Consider the following 14527-nt stretch of genomic DNA (forward strand, 5'->3'; position numbering starts at 1 on the left):
AATTACATATCTTTATCTTGGGTGCAACTAAGCATAAAAACTTTTCATTTGTGACGAAACATGAAATCTTATTTAGTAAACGCCCAAACATGAATCCAGCAAATTATTCCTTAGTAGGTAGGTAAGTAATTCACGAGGCAAATAAATTTAATGAAAATGACCGATCCAAACGGTTCAAGTCTAGGTGATGTCATTGAGCGACGCGTGCGATTCGCAAGTACATACTTTTGGCCCCTGTAGGTAGATTTCGATAACTACGCAATGGATCGCATACATTGCTCAAGAATTACGAAATTGTTATGCAATATGCACACATATCCCGTACACACAGACATCTTTATTTTAATATAGCCATCATAATACCACTTTACTTTAAAAAAATCGGTAGACTGTCTTCTATACGCTGAATTATTATCTGAGGGTGGGGCGCTTGCAAGAAGGATTTTATTAAATTGAACTAGTTACTCAGGTACTTCACCTTGACGTATGTGTCGAGCGTGAGCGGCAGCACGATGCCGGCGGCGGGCCGCATCGGTCGCTGCGCGCGCTCCATCGCGATCAGCAGCGCGCGCCGCACCCGCCGCGGCACCGCCAGCCACTCTAGCGCGTACATCGACTGCAGCACTAGGTCGCTCTGCAACACACGCGCACACACTAGTGGCCAAAGGCCCATATACCCCGAGTCCTGTCGCCTCCCTTTTGGTAATTTATATAAAATCTAATTGTCTTTGAACGATTTTCAGACCGCATTTCTGCATATTAGCAGTACTTATAGCTTGTCTCGGGTTCGCGTTAGAGAAAAATCACCATTCGCCACTGACTCACACATACACACAGTCGGACATCGCCGCCGCAGCGTACCACCCACCTCTACCGCTACCTCGTTGCCGTAGTAGCAGTACAGGAACAGCTCGGTGAGGATGCACACGATGAACAGAGTCGTTGACGCGAACTCGATGCTCATCACGTCCAGCTGTCGAGCCATATGCGTAACACGACATATTATGCTACTCTGAACTGTTACAGTGGGGACTTAAATGACAAACTTTCATATTGAGAATTAATTAGGACGATCATACTTACACTGACAATCTGGTAAGCGGCCATGCACAGGATCCAGCCGCCGACGCCGAACTGCACGAGCAGCGCTGCACCGAATATGTCCTGTAGCAGCGCACGTCCTGCCACACACACACCACACGTGACACCGGTCAAGGACGCTGAATAGGACACTAAAGCACTAAGAACTAACTTACTATGTCTTAAGAGTAAGTATATTTTACATTTGCTTTAGTATAAATGATCGCACCAGCCCCGGATCTTGAATTTTTTGAAGGCGGGGCAAAATCTGGATAATGCCGCCCCCAATCACCTATATTTTTACTTTGTCATTATCATCATCATCATCATCATCATCACGCCCCGCGGGAAATAATTTATGTGTGTTATATACTAAATGTCGCAGTAGTCAAAGTTGCGTTAATGATGAGTTGTGTATTCGTCTGCCAAGTTTGAATTTGCCGCCCTCTAAATTCGCCGCCCGGGCACGGGCCCTGGTTGCCCCTAGATCCGGGCTGGATCGCACACAACCTGACCAAGAGTTTAACATTATAATACACTGTTGCGGTAGTGAGATAAATTATAATCAATCTACTTGTCCCGTTTCAAGTACAGTTGATCAAAATAAATAACTAGGTAATATGATAGACCAAAGGCTATCTTGGCATTCTCAAATTGAGATGATTTCACTGAGAATAAGAAAAATTATTTGAATGTTTACCACTCGGAGACATGTAGTACCACAGAATAAACATAGTCCAAATGTCTTTTAAATAAAATATATAGGACGTGTGAATATGTTGTATACTCGTATGGCTCTTCTTAAAATCATATACTTTAGAAAGCCTTATCATCCTCCAGAAAGTATATATCATATCAATGATTTAATGTCAGTCTGAAAATTGTATATAATATGTATATTGCATACTATTCTGATTTCTGAAATTTCACAAGACTATTAGTTACAAATAATAAATTATAACGAAACTGAGTCCCTCTGACAAATCATGTTCAGAAAGTAATGAAAAACACACTAACACACCCACGCACGCATGCCTACACATACAAAAACATAACTCAACTACTATTACTTAATTTTTAATAACTTTTTAGTAATTATCTACATACTTAATAGATATGAAAGGGCGTAATCTCCTAGCACAGGCATTTTTTATTCTTAAAAGGAGATTACCACTATTAGTTAATAAGAAAAACTTGTATAATAGTGAATAAAGATATACTGTGTAATTTTCTGGTAATGGACGAGGCTTTCGACTAGCAGTTTGTATACGACACGGTCGTATTGGTCTCGCGCGTCGCCGCACGCCGCCCGCGCACGCTCCACCAGCGTCTCCAGGTTGATCCTGTGAAGACAAAAATGATTCACTATGTGTGGAACGAACTCACCGCACACTCGTCCGCAATCGCTCCCACCTGAGTATGGTGAGCTGCGTCTTGCACTGATGCAGCACGGTAGCGACAAACGAGTCCATGGTGGTGTTGCCGACACCCACCAGGCTTGTCGCATAAAACGAGTACAGAAGCAGCGTGAGGAACCTGAAGTTTATTCATCACAAATTAATATGAAACCGCATCTAATATCATATTTTTTTTTACAAAGACCCAGTGCACTAAAAGAAGTCGTCCCTTGAATGTATTAAGTTACATTCAATTATAACTAATACATAATTATGAATAAAACTTGTATAATAAATACTTGGCGGTGTGCGTGCAGTCGATGGGCGCCCAGAAGGAGAAGTGCACGTGACGGCCGCGCGCGCGATCCAGCACGGGGAACACGATCCATAGCACGCACGTGGCCACCGCGCACCCCGCGTACGCCAGCGCCTGGCGCGGCGGCGCGCCGTCTCGCGCAGCAGCGCCCGCGCCCACTCCGCCGCCGGGTTGAACAGCGGCTCTGCACAACCGCGTACATGTTCATACAAGTTATAATGAAACAGAGCCACACTGCACATACCATAACCATTACCATTGTATATTATTTTTATTTAGAGTGCGTTCGGCTAATTTCGGACGGTTTTCGGTGTGTTGCGAGGAGTCTCGAAAATGTTATTTTTCTCATAAAATATATAAACAATACCGGCATTTTATACACAAAACTGGTTATTATTAATGCTACTTTATGTGATGATTTTATCATTCTCTCTGTGTAAGCTTAAAATAGATGATAATATCTTTATAGAAATTTAAAACCCTTAGAAAAGATCGGATCTTCGCGGGTAAGTTCGGACTCAGTTCTAATAACGCTTCTAATGATAGTATGATAAAGTCAGAGTGAAACCCATGGCACGATCAAGATAGGTGCTTCCACGAAAACCAACAGCCCGATTTCATCGCATAAAACGAAGGTCTACAATGTATATTCTAACTTTCAGGATCTATCGGAACCCCTTACTATTTTGTGAGTAAAAATTGCATTAAGAATGAACTTGTCGCATCGTACTACACTCAACTCACCGGCCAGGCCCGCGACAAGCATGTCGATCCGCGTCGCGTCCACGTGGAACACGATTTGCTTGACGACGCACGTCACGAAACACAACATGATGAACATCACGCGCGACAACTTCTCCATGTCGCCGCGCTCCTGCACATATTACACACACGTGCCAACTATAACTATAGCGCTGCGTCGATAGCACCGACTGCTAGCGCGAGCACACATGGCGCATGTGGGTTTTCAGTATAGACTATAGTAGTTTATGTATCTACTATTTGTATATACAGGAAGCCGATTTAATTTTTCTAACATATAATTGAAGGCATTGATTCAGACAGAAAAGTGTCGTACTCTTACCAAATCTGTAGGGTTTTTAGTCGTATACCTTTTAAGAGTAAATGCAACAATGTAGACTGTTTCAAATAACTGATATAGTAACTAAACGTCATTGTGTAATATATTGAGTTTACTTATTATTATGTTAATGATAAATCTGCTATGCGCGGTTTAATGATGAACTGACTGTATTTTACAAATTAATGCGTGTTGTGATAAATGCTGAGTCTAACGGTCATTTACGTGTGTAAATGTATGTGCGGTTTTGCCATATTGTTTATTAGTAAGACAATGCGGCAGGTGAACTCAAAATCAGGTGATTAATATGCGCACGCTATTTATCTATAACTAGGTAATAACTACGCCTTTGACCGGGCGCCGACGCCGCTCTGCGCCGACCGAATAATGAGCGCATGCGCTCTTCACTATTTGGTCCAGTTAACAACACATTTAGAAACACGCATAGATTAGTCTAACGTCTTATTGCTATAATTCCCCGCGTAGTGCATACTAAGGAATACAGTCTCAATCAATATAATATTATGTATGTACATAATATATTGTCTGTGGTTCCCAGTCGCGAAAGGTACAATTTTTCCGAAGGGGAACCTGACACAGCATGATGGCACTGATGTGCATGAATTCAGTCTAAAAATCGTTCTAACGATTATAATTAGATTCTACATCATTTCTAAATATAGGGAAGTCGACAGGAATCGAGTTATATGGACCCTCCGCCACTGGTGTTTCCTGCGAGTGTTTAGACATTAGACAGAACGAGTATTATAATCAGCCACAGGGTACCTGATCTGCAAAAAAAGGGAGATTTCTATCAGAAGAAACATGTCTGGCTTTTAAAATGAGAGTTCGTCAATTATAATTGTTAGGTGAAGTAGCAGGTGTCCTCGTTAGCTTATAAGTGTATTAATTTATTTCTAACGTATCATAGGCTGGTTTTAAAAAAAAAATTGTAGCACAAATAAGTGACGTGCCTGATAAGCATATATGAGTTGCTGCAGCACGTAGGTGGACGTGGCGGACAGCGCGAAAGCGTGGTACGCGCCGTGAGCTCGCCGGCGCCACCGGCCGCGTCCTGTCGCACCCGCCGTGCCCGCGCTCAACCTGCAGAACCCAACCATGCGTAGGCAACGCAGATGCGGCGCCACGCTGCTGCCCGCCGAAGTCCTGCGTAGTGTAGGTAGTAGGGTCAGAGCACATACTGTGCTACACTACGCTAATACACGCTGCGGTCTACAATCAAAACAGCTGAAGGGTTACTTACATTCTCATGGAATCGTGAATGAGTAATAACAGCGTGAAAGTCGGCTCATGGTATTTAAAAGCGACTCCGACCTAGCGCGCTTCATCTAATATTTACGGTATGTTGACATTTGTGATGCGAGGCGAAGCTTTCATTAGGGCAATAATAACAGCCCCCAGATACAGGCGAGTGCTGCCCGCGAAGCGCGACACGGAGCAGATCCGGACTACGCTTGTTAGAGCGTAACTGCCATACAAACTACAAGGAGCATATATAATTTTATAATGATTAAATCTTATTAGTAAAAGGCTTAATTAACAGATTATTATAATGATTTCTTATATTTACGCGAATGTTAGACATTCAAATAAAACCATTTTACGGATTTTATCGCGGTTTTTTATATTATAATTTAAACGTGTTTCCGACGTTTAGAAGATTGCAGCCTTCGTGATCACGGGGCGGAATCCGTAAAATAGCTTTATTTAAAAAAAAATATTATTTAAATAAAACTACAAAACAATGCTAGATCATTTATAGTGATAAAATAATTGTGGACAAACAGATGCCTCGACTAGAGTGAGTCATGCGGAGTGCGGTATTACAACCCACCGTCGCGTCGTAATCACCTCGTCACCTGTCCCCTGCTACTCGTCAGCGATGACGCTCTAATTGTACTTATAATTTATGGAAGCCACGACATGTTATTGTGTAGTTAATTACTTTTGCACATTGATATATATATATAGTACATATGTACTACGTACTAGATTTGACGTTCTGAACATTCACTGTGTTCAACTGAATTAAACTGAAATTCATTCAAACTGACTTGAGTATGGTGTCATTATTGAAAGCTCGTTGTTATGGACGGAGCTGCGCTTATATTATTATAATTACTCTAGTCTAGTGTAATCCTGGATGTGAATAAAAATTATTAATCAAGTAAGTAAAATTTTTGTGAAGCTAATAAATAGGTAATAAATACTGTAATAATGACAATAATAATGGCAACATGAGGTGAATGCAGTTTTGTCACCTAAAGTCACTTCAGATTCAAAATATTTCGCATTAGAAAGCCTGCACTCTAAATGATTAATCCACAATCATAACATAAAAACACTTTTGGAATGATATTTCGTGCACATTTAAATGTATCTTACTGCTAGCTTCACGTAGTATTTTTTATATTAAATGGGGCAAATAAAACTTTTCTGTTTAACATTCAGTAAGACCACAATAAACATATAAAACAATACTCTATGTCTATGGACAAAATGATAAACAAAAGAAACTATTTGACCACAGAGTATGTATGCGTGTAACAAATACTTTGTGTTTGTGTGTGTTAAATGCATGGTAGTGTGTGTAATGTTTTATTTATTGATTGAATGTACTTTATAAGAATTATTATCGAAAAATATTAGCGTTCTGCACTTCTCCTACACATAAACTATAAGTGTGCCAAATTTCATACTCCTCCGTCCGCGCAATTTTCGTAAAAAGGGGTCCAAAGTTTTTGCTTCACGTATTAATATATAGAAAAATTAGACAAGGTTCAAATCACATGTTTATTTATTTGTAGGTTATCAAAACCTTCAGGGTGGAAGGCTAAGACATTTAATATAAATAAGACGAGTCGTGTAACACTTTTTTTCTTTACACTAATTTAAGATTTCAATAAATAATTCAATGTAGTTAGGTCTTATTTTAGTATATTTTATGTTACACAGTAAGTACCAAAACTGTTCTTGATAAATAAACCATTTAGTGACTTTTGAGTAAAAACGTAGTTAATAAAACAAAATACGCCAACAAAACATTCATAAATATTCATAGCAATACCTAATTTTGACCTATGCACGCACACATTCAAAACATACGATAAGAAAGGTTCGAAAATATCAAACGCTTGGTCCGCACCGTCCCGCCGCCACGCCGCGCCGCCACGCCGCGCCGCCACGCCGCGCCGCCACGCCGCCCGCCATTCAGGCACTTCAGCCGGCGCAGCCGGCCGCGTCTATCGAGATCTTCCCTATCTACCTACAACACCCATGAGATCTCCTGCCTCTCCTCAACCTGCACAGTCTGCAGCTGCCACCTCTCTGCTCTCCCTCTCGCCAGTGTTGACCGTGACCTAATTACGTAGGCGCGTGGTATTTTTAGATTAGCATTTTGCCAAATTTACGTAACTGCCGCGCACCCAATCGGAGAACGATTTGACAGCCAACCAAAGGTTATTGCGGTTTGGTCAGTTTAGTACACCATCCGCCCTGTGGAATGGGGGCGTTTGGAGAATTCCACCACGGTATCCCCTGCCTGTCGGAAAAGGCGACTAATAGGGGCCACAAAGGGGGTCGCCGGCGGGCGGCAGGGGGCTGTCCGCCCTAGTACATTTTTGTGCATTTTTTGCACATCTTTCAGTTGACCCCCGGGATGGACGGCCGTGTGTTGTTGACCTCATACTGCCGTAGACGCCGAGGGCGTCCTTCGGTGCGCGGGGGCTTCTGAGACGGGGAGGCTTCCATGGGAGACGGGCCGCAAGGCGGCACCGCGCAGGGGCGGCTGCGGTCGCAGACTTAGACACGTCAACGTCAGAGGAAGCCCGCAGCCGTCCCAAATGCACCGAAGAGGGCCACCGCGGAGTTTTAGCTGGTAGGCCGTGCATAGGCTTAAGTTGTATATAGGGTTAGGGACTCGGCCCGGCGGTCGCCCGAAGGTCACTATCAAATCCGGGCGGTTCAACGCCGGGCCGTAAGGCACGGTTACCCCAGCATAACCGCTCAGTCGCCCCCCACGAAGGCTGGGCGGTAGTAATAAATAAATACAAAATAAATAAATATTTTAAAAATGAAATATCGACGGGATTTATACATGGCCTGCCTGATGTTTAATCTGGTGAAAGACCGCGTTCATCTATATCTCGTGAGCAAACTGCAATGGCAGAGCGACGTGCGCAATGCACATCACACCCATGCATCCTGCTGAGCACTGGTGGTGCCGCGAGCTCACTTCGTTGCATTCCGAGGCAGATTCTTAAATTTAGGCTCCAAGAAACGTTACTACAAACAAAAAAGGATATTTCGTTTTTTTTTTTTTTTTTTTTTTTTTTTTTTTTGTTTTTTTTTTGTTTTTTTCATTTTAATAATAAAATGTAACTGAACGTTGTTTTGTTAACTATTACAGGCGTTCAACTCGCTCTAACACGAAAGAATCTGGGAAGTATTAAAAAATTAAGGAATAGACAATAAATATACACCGTGACTTTATAGTCGTTTTGGAACTGAAAATTTTGAATTCTATATCAATAATAGAAGTGAAAAAAAAAAAAAAAAAAAAAAAAAAAAAAATATCATTTTAATAAAATTAAAACATTTTTTTATCATTAAAATGAATACTCGTTTCCGAATAATAAATGAGAACTCGTGGTAACGCCACTACAAACACTACGATCGGTGCCATTCATAAGTAAGCGGCAAAAATATTACTCCAAAAAGAATAGGTACAAAGAGACCGCCGCGTCGCGTCGCGTCGTAGCCAATGACGCGCACCCCTCTGATGTACCTATGCCTCAGCACGGCGAGCGCATACACTCCCGCTCTCCCCCGCCCGTCGCGCCGTCTTTCAGTCAGTAATGCGACAACACGCGCGCGATTAGGCTGCTTTGATTACGAAAATGAGTCGTCAGTACTAATATTCAAACGCGGAGTATTTGTCAATGGTTCAGCTATACGCTGTAGTTAAGTAGGTACAATTTGGAAGAGGCTAGGCGGTTGTACTCCTAACCGGATCGTTTGAATCCGCTGCGACTTCACGGGATCGGAACTCCTCAAATTCCATCTACTCCCACTACCTTTTGGCTGCAACCCAGCGCCTCCTCGACCACGGATAATTCCACGCACCGGCTCATGTGCAAGGCCGAGGACGGGTGAATGACTCCTCGGATAATGAAGTGGACATTTTAGAGTAGACATCGGCGAAGCACGAGAATGGCGGAACGGGAATTTAATGTTAATATTTGTGTGGAAAACATTAAATACCTACGGATTACACCCGTATCATTTCCGTCGGGCGCACGCAATTCATGACAACGATGCACTGGTAAAGAACATTACTGGACTATGGATCGGCCGCGGCGGCCAATGACTTGGCCGGCGAGAAGCCCGGACTTAACACCCTGGATATTTTCTTGTGGTCGGAAATAAAAAGGCTCGTGTATTTTCGGGAACATGAAACACCTGACGAGTTACGTAGTGCGACAGTGGACGCCTTTAACCGAGTGAAAAGTGACAGAAACACATTGCGAAAGCTTAAATACAATAACTTAAAACGTGCACGTTTGTGTATCGAACGCGGCGGACTCCATTTCGAGCAGTTGCTTCGTTACCGGAAGTGTAAATAGGTAATCTATACTTATAATAAATCTGTAGAGAGGTCAATTCTGTACATGAAATATATTTCCAAAATAACTATCAGGGGGTGATTAGGGATCGATACTGATGCCAAAAATGCAATTAGTAAATTTTTTGTCTGTCTGTCTGTCTGTCTGTATAACCGTTATAGAAACAAAAACTACTCGACGGATTTTAACGAAACTTGGTACAATTATTTGTCATACTCGTGTGCTGGTTATAGTATACTTTTCATCACGCTACAATTAATAGGAGCAGAGCAGTGAAGGGAAATGTTGGGAAAACGGGAGAAGTTACTCCATTATTTAAGCTTCCGTCGCGTGTGCAAGCTTAATGGTTAAAGCTACACAGAAATCATGTATGACAGAAATGTTCTCCTTAAAATTATGTAAAAAATATCCCACGACAGCATATGTCTATCTTTTATGGTTGACTCACAATAACACGTGTAACTCCCGATAGCTTAGCAGTTCGAAGCTTTCTCATTATATTTGTCTTCTCTTACGTTTATAACACTCTCAGTCATCCCTTATTAAAAAAGTTAACATAATTAAATATTCCATAAAAAAGAATCATAGAAATCGGTATAGAAACACCAAAGTTATACATGAAATACGCTAATAATAAGTCATCATGCGTGAATACTGAATCATACTATAAGGATTATTTTTGTATATATATAAGGTCGCGAACGCACAGGCACGCGGCTTGCTTGGCACCTAGAGGCTAGCGAATCATGTAACGAGTAGCTTCGTAAAACGAACATTCTCGAACGTTCGCGACCGGCTCCATATTTGAAGTCCGAAATCCACGCGGGCGAAGCTGCGAGCGGAAGCTAGTTTGTAAATAATAGCTTAGGTATGTTAGCTGATTATTTTGTAATAATCAGCTAACATTTTAGCTCCATTTTTTTTTACAAATACGCCGGAAATACTTATAGTTCGTTCGCGCTGTTTATTTTTATTACTGAGACAATAAATTAAGTAGGTATTTTTATCGGAAAGTAAATGCCAAAATAAAGTAGGTATTTCCGGCGGTCCTAAGCCCGTGTAAAGTATGATGGAGAAATTGGAGTATCCATTTACTTATTGAAATGTAATTTTTTTTAATAAATTTAATAATGCTTATTCTTCCAAAGTGAAAAATGAAAATAAAAAATGAAAAAAATAAACAATTGCGTTCGTGCCTCGTATCAGCAGATTGACGATGTGAAGTAGGTACATAACGTAAGTTGTGATCTGATATTATCCCAACCATCATCTATCCAACGTATTAAGATGACATTTGGTATGGAGTCAGTTTGAGACCCTGGGAAGAACATAACACATAACGCGGGCGAAGCCGCGGACAAATTCTAGTGTCCTGATTATTCTTTGTCAAATATTAATTGCCTGACTGCCTCGGTGGCGTAGTTGTATTGCACGTCCGGTACAATAGCGCTCTGAGGTTCTGGGTTCGAATCCCGGGTCGGGCAAAGTGATATTTGGGGTTTTTTTTTTTTTTGTTTTTTTTTTTTTTTTTTTTTTTTTTTTTTTTTCTGCTCAGTATCAGCCCGGAGTCTGGAATTTGTGCCCGATATGGCGATAGGCTCGCCTCCCTATCACATCATGGACGGAACATACTTGGCGAAAAGTGGGTGCGCTAGTTGTAGTAAAACAGCTTTCAGCTACCTGGAAGGAAGGAAGGAAGGAAGGAAGGAAGGAAGGAAGGAAGGAAGGAAGGAAGGAAGGAAGGAAGGAAGGAAGGAAGGAAGGAAGGAAGGAAGGAAGGAAGGAAGGAAGGAAGGAAGGAAGGAAGGAAGGAAGGAAGGAAGGAAGGAAGGAAGGAAGGAAGGAAGGAAGGAAGGAAGGAAGGAAGGAAGGAAGGAAGGAAGGAAGGAAGGAAGGAAGGAAGGAAGGAAGGAAGGAAGGAAGGAAGGAAGGGAAGGAAGGAAGGAAGGAAGGAAGGAAGGAAGGAAGGAAGGAAGGAAGGAAGGAAGGAAGGAAGGAAGGAAGGAAGGAAGGAAGGAAGGAAGGAAGGAAGGAAGGAAGGAAGGAAGGAAGGAAGGAAGGAAGGAAGGAAGGAAGAAGGAAGGAGGAAGGAAGGAAGGAAGGAAGGAAGGAAGGAAGGAAGGAAGGAAGGAAGGAAGGAAGGAAGGAAGGAAGGAAGGAAGGAAGGAAGGAAGGAAGGAAGGAAGGAAGGAAGGAAGGAAGGAAGGAAGGAAGGAAGGAAGGAAGGAAGGAAGGAAGGAAGGAAGGAAAGAAGGAAGGAAGGAAGGAAGGAAGGAGGCCCAGGTTTAGGTTTAGGTTTAGGTTTAGGTTTAGGTTTAGGTTTAGGTTTAGGTTTAGGTTTAGGCCCAGGCCCAGGCCTAGGTTTAGGTTTAGGTTTAGGTTTAGGTTTAGGCCCAGGTTTAGGTTTAGGTTTAGGTTAGGTTTAGGTTTAGGTTTAGGTTTAGGTTGGCCTTTAGGCCCAGGCCTAGGCCTAGGCCCAGGCCCAGGTTTAGGTTTAGGTTTAGGTTTAGGTTTAGGTTTAGGCCCAGGCCCAGGTTTAGGCCTAGGCCTAGGTTTAGGCCCAGGGCCCAGGTTTAGGTTTAGGTTTAGGCCCAGGCCCAGGCCCAGGCCCAGGCCTAGGCCCAGGCCCAGGCCCAGGCCCAGGCCTCAGGCCCAGGCCCAGGCCCAGGCCCAGGCCCAGGCCCAGGCCCAGGCCCAGGCCCAGGCCAGGCCCAGGCCCAGGCCCAGGCCAGGTTTAGGTTTAGGTTTAGGTTTAGGTTTAGGTTTAGGTTTAGGTTTAGGTTTAGGTTTAGGTTTTTAGGTTTAGGTTAGGTTAGGTTGGGGTTAGGTTAGGTTAGGTTAGGTTAGGTTAGGTTAGGTTAGGTTAGGTTGAGGTTAGGTTAGGTTAGGTTCGGTTGGAGTTAGGGTTAGGAGTTAGGTTGGGGTTAGGTTAGGCTAGGTTAGGTTAGGTTAGGTTTAGGAGCTTTGGTTAGGTTAGGTTAGGTTAGGTTAGGTTAGGTTAGGTTAGGTTAGGTTAGGTTAGGTTAGGTTAGGTTAGGTTAGGTTAGGTTAGGTTAGGTTACGTTAGGTTAGGTTAGGTTAGGTTAGGTTAGGTTAGGTTAGGTTAGGTTAGGTTGGGGTTAGGTTAGGTTGGGTTGGGTTAGGTTAGGTTAGGTTAGGTTAGGTTAGGTTAGGTTGGGTTAGGTTGGGTTAGGTTAGGTTAGGTTAGGTTAGGTTAGGTTGGGTTTAGGAGTTTAGGTTAGGTTAGGTTGGGTTAGGTTAGGTTGGGTTAGGTTAGGTTAGGTTAGGTTGGGTTGGGTTAGGGGTTAGGTTGGGTTAGGTTGGGTTAGGGTTAGGTTGGGTTTGGGTTAGGTTAGGTTAGGTTAGGTTAGGTTAGGTTAGGTTAGGTTAGGTTAGGTTAGGTTAGGTTAGGTTAGGTTAGGTTAGGTGAGTTGAGGTTAGGTTAGGTTAGGTTGGGTTAGGTTGGTTAGGTTAGGTTAGGTTAGGTTAGGTTAGGTTAGGTTAGGTTGGGTTGGGTTAGGTTAGGTTAGGTTGGGTTGGGTTGGTTAGGTTAGGTTAGGTTGGTTAGGTTAGGTTAGGTTAGGTTAGGTTAGGTTAGGTTAGGTTAGGTTAGGTTAGGTTAGGTTGGGTTAGGGTTAGGTTAGGTTAGGTTAGGGTTAGGTTAGGGTTAGGGTTAGGGTTAGGGTTAGGGTTAGGGGTTAGGGTTAGGGTTAGGTTAGGGTTAGGGTTAGGGTTAGGGTTAGGTTAGGGTTAGGGTTAGGGTTAGGGTTAGGGTTAGGGTTAGGGTTAGGGGTTAGGGTTAGGTTAGGTTAGGTTAGGTTAGGTTAGGTTAGGTTAGGTTAGGTTAGGTTAGTTAGGTTAGGTTAGGTTAGGGTAGGTTAGGTTAGGTTAGGTTAGGTTAGGTTAGGTTAGGTTAGGTTAGGTTAGGTTAGGTTAGGTTAGGTTAGGTTAGGTTAGGTTAGGTTAGGTTAGGTTAGGTTAGGTTAGGTTAGGTTAGGTTAGGTGAGGTTAGGTTGGGTTAGGTTAGGTTAGGTTGGGTTAGGTTAGGTTAGTTGGGTTGGGTTAGGTTAGTTAGGTTAGGTTAGGTTGGGTTAGGTTAGGTTAGGTTAGGTTGGGGTTAGGTTAGGTTAGGAGTTAGGTTGGGTTGGGTTGGGTTAGGTTAGGTTGGGTTAGGTTAGGTTAGGTTGGGTTAGGGTTAGGTTGGGTTAGGTTAGGTTGGGTTTGGGTTGGGTTAGGGTTAGGGTTAGGGTTGGGTTTTAGGTTAGGTTAGGTTAGGTTAGGTTAGGTTAGGTTAGGTTAGGTTAGGTTAGGTTAGGTTAGGTTAGGTTAGGGATTTAGGGTTAGGTTAGGGGGTTTAGGTTGGGTTGGGTTAGGTTAGGTTGGGTTGGGTTAGGTTGGGTTGGGAGGTTAGGTTAGGTTAGTTAGGTTAGGTTAGGTTGGGTTAGGTTGGGTTAGGTTAGGTTGGGGTTAGGTTGGGTTAGGTTGGGTTGGGTTAGGTTAGGTTAGGTTGGGTTTAGGTTGGGTTAGGTTAGGTTGGGATTGGGTTGGGTTAGGTTAGGTTGGGTTGGGTTGGGTTGGGTTAGGTTAGGTTAGGTTAGGTTAGGTTAGGTTAGGTTGGGTTAGGTTAGGTTGGGTTAGGTTAGGGTTTAGGTTAGGTTGGGGTTAGGTTAGGTTTGGGTTTAGGTTAGGTTGGGTTGGGTTGGGTTTAGGTTAGGTTAGGTTGGGTTGGGTTGGGTTAGGTTAGGTTAGGTTAGGTTGGGTTAGGTTTTGGAGTTTGGGTTTGGGTTGGGTTAGGTTAGGGGTTAGGTTAGGTTGGGTTAGGTTTAGGTTGGGTTAGGTTAGGTTAGGTTGGGTTAGGTTAGGTTAGGATTGGGTTAGGTTGGGTTGGGTTGGGTTAGGGTTAGGTTAGGTTAGGTTAGGTTAGGTTGGGTTAGGTTAGTTGGGTTAGGTTGGGGTTAGGTTGGGATTGGGGTTAGGTTGGGTTAGGTTGGGTTAGGAGTTAGGTTGG

At 43.0% G+C, this 14527-nt stretch overlaps 1 pseudogene; it reads right to left on the minus strand.

Annotated features, from left to right (window-relative positions):
- Positions 1–402: 402 nt before the first annotated feature.
- LOC119192879 lies at positions 403–5010 on the minus strand (annotated as a pseudogene).
- Between the last annotated feature and the right edge of the window lie 9517 nt (positions 5011–14527).

Source organism: Manduca sexta, unplaced genomic scaffold (assembly GCF_014839805.1).
Source record: "Manduca sexta isolate Smith_Timp_Sample1 unplaced genomic scaffold, JHU_Msex_v1.0 HiC_scaffold_3305, whole genome shotgun sequence".
Taxonomy (NCBI): Eukaryota; Metazoa; Arthropoda; class Insecta; order Lepidoptera; family Sphingidae; genus Manduca; species Manduca sexta.